This window comes from Falco biarmicus, chromosome 8 (assembly GCF_023638135.1).
Source record: "Falco biarmicus isolate bFalBia1 chromosome 8, bFalBia1.pri, whole genome shotgun sequence".
NCBI classification, from domain to species: domain Eukaryota; kingdom Metazoa; phylum Chordata; class Aves; order Falconiformes; family Falconidae; genus Falco; species Falco biarmicus.
Genome location: NC_079295.1, coordinates 64,305,079 through 64,311,056, shown reverse-complemented (window position 1 = coordinate 64,311,056; position 5,978 = coordinate 64,305,079). Strand labels below are relative to the sequence as shown.

The window sequence follows — 5,978 nt, the reverse complement described above, 5'->3', positions numbered from 1 at the left end:
GTTTGTTTGGTGTTTTTGGTTTTTTTTTCCTCTTCTTAGAAGCACTCTGCAGAGGGATTTGCAGAACACTGCTCATAGGCCCCATATGGAAGAATCTCCAAATCTAAGCAACACCCCAGTGCCCAGGCTGCTAGAGGCACCAAGGATTTTTACGTTCTTAAAAGAGTTTGGTTTGGTTTGTTGTTTTTGTTTTGTGAGGGAGGGGAATAGCAAGGGCAGGGCTCAGCCTCGGATCCCAGGCGGCAAGTCTTGGTTGCACAAGCGCTGCTGGCACCTCCCGGACTGCTGTTGTTTGGGTGTACAGAGTCCAGGAGATAATCAGACTGGCTGTTAAACAACAAAACCTCACGCTAAACAGCATTTCAAATAGTTTCTAAGATGTATTTCTAAAATCTGTCACAACTGACTTAAGGAAGAAGGTTGGTATTTGGTGAAGAAGCAGTACCTTGCCTCTTCAAATGTTTTAGAAACTTGCAGAATGACGATCCTTCTTTTACAGATAGAAAAACTGAGCTGTGGGAAATGTGAGCAACTTCCCAAGGAAACAGCCCCCAGTCCCAGTACAGCATCCCATGGGCTACACAGGTTTCCAAGTGCTTAAGTGACCTGGGAATCCAAGGCACTGCTTCAAAGGTGACTTGTTACCTGAGTTCTGGCTGCTGGGGAGACATGGCAAAACACCAGTTACCTAATCATATTTGAAGCGTGGGTCATGGGAACCGGTCACCAAGAGTTACTCAGGCTGCTAATTGTCTCTGCAGCACCGGGGGGGTGGGTGGTGTGTGCCTTGGGTTGGGCTTACTCCTGCCACTTGCCCTTTGTAAACTTTCAGACTCTGCCCTAAGCGCCGTCCCTGGCTGCCAGGTCCCTCGGGTGGCATCTTGCGCACAGCTCAGATTTCTGCAAGACTTTTAACTGTCATCCTTGACAAAACTGCAAAGCAGGGAACTTGGGAAGTGTCACTTAGACTGATGGATTCAGAAAGAGGAAAGCACACGTGTGGCCGCGTGTTTGGGTTAACACCTAGGCTGTGGCGATCAATAACCTTCATCGTGCAAGCCTGGGTACTGCGTACAAACAGCGTGTGCCTTACCAAGGACTGTACCCTTGAAGAACAAAAAGACTGATGGAAGTGGAACATCCTGCCATAGAAGGTGCCAGAGGCTGGAAGTCAGCAAAAGTCACGGTAACTAGGGGAAAGGTGATGGAGGCAGGGGGAGACTGTGACCACCACCTCAATTTAAGACTGGAAAGACTTGCCTCCGCACCCCTGCAAGGAGCACACGTGCTAATCTACATGCAAGTAAGACTAATTTGGATATAATTAACCCATAGCAGATGGGTTGGTAACTACTAACTAATGAGCATGAATTTAGGCAGGTTTTTCCAAATCATGTAATAAGATAAATATGCTGAAGTTCTTTTGGATGGTTGGCTGGCTTTGTGGAATACCACTTAGCCTCCAGCTTTGCATGAATCTGTAATAAAGAAATACCTCCACTCTGTGTGGCAATTAGCTCTTCCACACTGGGTGAACAATCCCACTCTGAAATGAGCCCCTCTGAAATAAAAGACCTCTTCTACAGGAGCTTTGTTGTAGAGGTATCAATTTCTCTTCACATCAAGATTTCTGCACTACAAATGTCTGCACTTTTTTTTTTTTTTTTTAACAAAAAAATTAAAAGAACCCACAATCAAGCCCTCACACATTGCCACAGGGGGAATCTCTTCCCCCGTGCTGCCCAGCGCAAACCCTGCTGCACAACCTGCCTGCCCTCGCCTCCCAGTCTTGGTGCTCCTTCCAGACAAGGGTGGGTTTCTTGAAAACCAGCTGGGAAGCAGCTCTCCAACCAAGCTCCGTTGGATAAGGGCTTTTTTATCCCTTACTGCTGGCCTTTTCTTCAGCCCTTCTTGAAGGATTAAAGTTAGCCGTTCAGGCTATGGACAGCAGCAGTTTAGTTGTAGACAGTTAGCCAAGCACTTAGTTCTGTAAACATCTTAAGTAAATTCCTGCTGCCCTAGTATCTCATCTTCCATCTTCCTTACTCCTTTACCACATTTCTTTAAAAGGGAGTAAGAAAAACTTACTAGAACAGAAGCGACCCAGGTTTTAAAGATCATTTGCGGACACTGGTCCAAACTCAGCTATTTTCTCACAAGACGGGCAAAGATTTTTTTACAGGTGTACCAGACCACCTGTGTGTACCATGTAGAAGATGGGCTAAATGCTCATTATTTAGTAAGAAAAACCAGGGGACAATAGGCACAGTCCCCTAAATTGTTTCTTACACCTCCTAGTTTATCAAGCTCGGCTGACCTTGCCAGTGGTACTTTTGCTTATCTACCGGCATTCAGCTCAACACAGCACGTGGGGGGAACCCCACAAAACCCCAGACTGAATCCAGTGATGGCATTCACACAGCTTGTTGTCTCGGTGTCACATAAAGACTCCCATACAGTTCTGTTGCAAACATTTAAGTAGCACCTAAAAGAAACTCCTTTCAATGGCAGCCTCTCCAGGGAAAAGAGGAAGCAAGTGCCCACAGAGCTGCTCCAGCACTCACCTCCCATCCATCCCATTCACCTCTTCCATGGGCAGCAGTCGCAGACAGTGATCAAGTTATGAAGACCACCTCTTTGCTTAGAACAAATATTAAAAAAAAGCAATATGGAAAAAAGTCATTATATATAATACAAGATCAGTCAAGGTAAAGCCTACAAGATCACAAAAAATGGAGTAGCTCTGTTATACAAAACATTTTAAAACATGAAGATGTAAAAAAAATTGCAAGACTACTTCATTTTAAAGATAATTCCTGACATGATTTTATTCTGAATTTTACAAAGAACAAGCATTTTTCTATAAAAAACTAGGGTAAGAATCAATTTAGTTACAGCTAGGAATATTTACATTCTAAGAAGAAATTTCTGTATCCTTCTATATACAAGGCTGTGGCTATTACTAGTTTAAAGGACTCCCAAAGGCATTTCTAAGTAAGGCATTATGGTGCCTGAGCCAATTCTATGCTTTAAGATGACCATTTACAACTGCCAGGATTAAGGTTCTATTCTGCAAATACTGAAATAGGTTTTTAGTTGCAGAGGCTGTCCCATTGGTTTCCACACGTGCTGTGTCTGTGCGTGGGCTCCTGGAGAGCATCAAAAAGAGCCGCCCCTCGGGGTGAGGCTGTAAAATGGAACGGTCGTAGAGCAGAGATGGGTATAACTCACATTAACCTCAAATTCCATGAGATCAGCTATACAGTAGTAGCATCGTCATATCTCCAAATGGAAGTCCTCTGAACAGTATTTTTACAATGTAGTTAGGTACACAGCGAAAATGTTCAGTAATGCCCCCCCTCACAGGCAGTCTCGTGTAGAACTATGAAGGGCTGTGCAATTAAAGTATGATTAAGCATTCAAAACGCAATCCTCACTTGACTTACTGCAGTCCAATTCCCTGGGCAATGCATCACCTCCCTGTGCTTTCTTCTTCTAAATGGTAACTTGGAAACAGGGGAGGACGTGTTCACACCTCTTAACAAAAACAATGCCACAAGTCATCCGAAGCTGCCTGCTCCTGCAAGACGAAATACTAAGTGATGCTCATGTGAGCATTACATTCACCGTCAGGAGACTCAAACAGAGAATCTAATGAATACAGACTGTGGTGCATGAACATCACAAGAAATTATGTTACCTTTTGAGTTAATGGTATTCCCACTTGCAAACAAAGAAACTGAAGCCACAGGATTACGCGACATGCCCAAGATGATGAAAGAAGTCAGTCCAAGAGCTGGAAATGAAGGGATCCTAGCTCCCAGCTTGAGGCCATATGTTGTTTTCCTTGGTGGAGATATTGTAGTATGCATTGTTCTTTAGCAACAGAGAATTTTGCCTAATGAGATTAATTTTGTATAACCTGTATTGCTGCTGTAATACAGGTTTATGGGCACCAAAACCATTCAGTATTTCTCAGGTTAAGGTTAGCCTGAATGTCAAAGTCTGTAAAATCTTCCTCAGCAGTACAAGGAGCTTATAGGTTTATTACAACTCCTCTTCCAAAGGCAAATTCCATCCTTTCCCCCTTACAAAGTGTCACTCACTATATCTTTGAGGATAACAGAGGCAAAAGCACTGGCTTTCCCAGTGAGCACAGAACAGGCCCTTCGCCACTAGCCAGCACACTAGGCAAGACCAGTGTCCAGGTGCATTCAGATACTGGTACTAGAAACCATCAACTCTTCACAGAGGGGACAATCTATGTGTGACCTCACCCTGGGAGTCAAGGCTGCCCCATGCGTCCCGTTTCACCACACTCACACAACAGCTCACCAGGGGCAAGCGAAATGTGTCTCACAAATGTAAGTTACAAAGTGGTCCATTTACAGCAAAGTCTCAGAAGGTCCGTCCCAATCCTGCTTCGCATCAGCATAACGCAGTGACATGCCAACATGTCTATTAACAAAACCATACATTGTCTAGGAGTCAGTCACACCCGAAAACGTGGCACTTGGCACACACCTTCCAAAGCCAAGGCACGGTGCAGCACTGATGCCACTCTTAAGATGTGCCAACAACTGGATCAGGTCCTTTCATCTGCATCTCATTGGCACAGATCAGATCACCCACCTGTATTAAAATGCTCCCTCAATTTCTTTTGAAAATACCTATTAGCTGGAATCTGCCTATTCGCTAAAACAAGCTGCTTCTTTTAGAGACAAACTTCAAAGGAGTAGAATTAAGTAGTAAATACAAAATAACCCAGTATGCTATGTGAAATATATTCTACATTTCCAAATCATACTTTTTGTTTTTAAAAACAGAGGCAAAGAAAAAAAAAAATTTGACACAAAGAGTTTGCCATTGTGTTTTGTAGTATTAGTCATAACCAGGAAATTCCCCAATTTGTCTGGATTAAACAAACACACACATCCCCAAAAAAACCTCACTTTAGTAAACATCAGAATATTTAAATACTCAAGAATGAAAGTCTCACTGTCAAGGCACATACCTGGATAAAACAGTGGATAAGAAATTACAGCTAAATCAGGCATTAAGTGGACTCTCTACTTTAGGACAGGAATTTCCATACTAGATCATGTATCAGGCAAGCACATATCTTACATTCCAGGATATTTTCTGAAACAGTTTACAGGAAGAGAGTTAATGGGACACAGTTGTTTACATTGGCAAATTCATTACAAGGAAGTTGCAGCTAAATGTGTTTTGCCTCAGACTCCTGTGGTTATTAGATAATTCTTCTATAAAACACAGAAAAGAAGCTGTTTCTAAACGTTCCAGTTCCTAGAAATAAGGTTTACAAAGAAAAATATTTGTACCAGGTTTTAGAGCATACTCTTATGTTTGCAATGAACATCTCAAAAAAGGTGGCAAGGCTGACAAATCGTATCATGCCTTTTGGGCAAGGGAGACTGGCTGTTACATGCCCTCTCCTGACATGTATTTGCTCATGTCAAGGCTATTACATGATGTGCAGTCAGGCTTGCAAAATCCAGGTCCTCAAAAGCTTCACATCACACACTGCGTTTTAAACCTGCCTGCCAAGGGCCTGTCAGCTTATTAAACAGGACTGACACCGAACCTGCCCAAACGTTCGGACTGCTTTCCTCACAAGAACTGACGGGAGGGCAGAACTATGTTTCCCAGTATCCTTCTCTGACCCAGTAACACTGGCCAGCTTCCTGCTGTGCAACTGAAATACTGGACAAGTAGGTGAGAAGATGCAGAACAAGCAGAGCAAACCCTAAGGCTCAAGACACTGATAGGAAGAGTTTAAACAAAACAAACCAGTGTAGTCTATACAGTGGTTTCTGCTTTCTTTTTTCTATGACAAGTAGTCTGGAGGGCATGCATCACTTGGGCTGCTGGAGCCAGCTACCAGGGCAGAATATGGGTTTTGGTTAACAAAAGGCTGGAACCAGCCGATGCCACTTAAGTACTCAAATACAGCAGGA

The 5,978-nt window shown here is 43.4% G+C and overlaps 1 long non-coding RNA gene across 1 annotated transcript in view; it reads left to right on the top strand.

The window, feature by feature from the left end:
* LOC130153838 (uncharacterized) overlaps positions 1 to 1,500 on the top strand; it is a 28,506-nt gene extending 27,006 nt beyond the window's left edge. The window contains exon 3 of the long non-coding RNA XR_008823515.1: positions 500 to 1,500. This is a non-coding gene — a long non-coding RNA (uncharacterized LOC130153838). The remainder of the gene's footprint in view (positions 1 to 499) is intronic.
* The last annotated feature ends 4,478 nt before the right edge of the window (positions 1,501 to 5,978 follow it).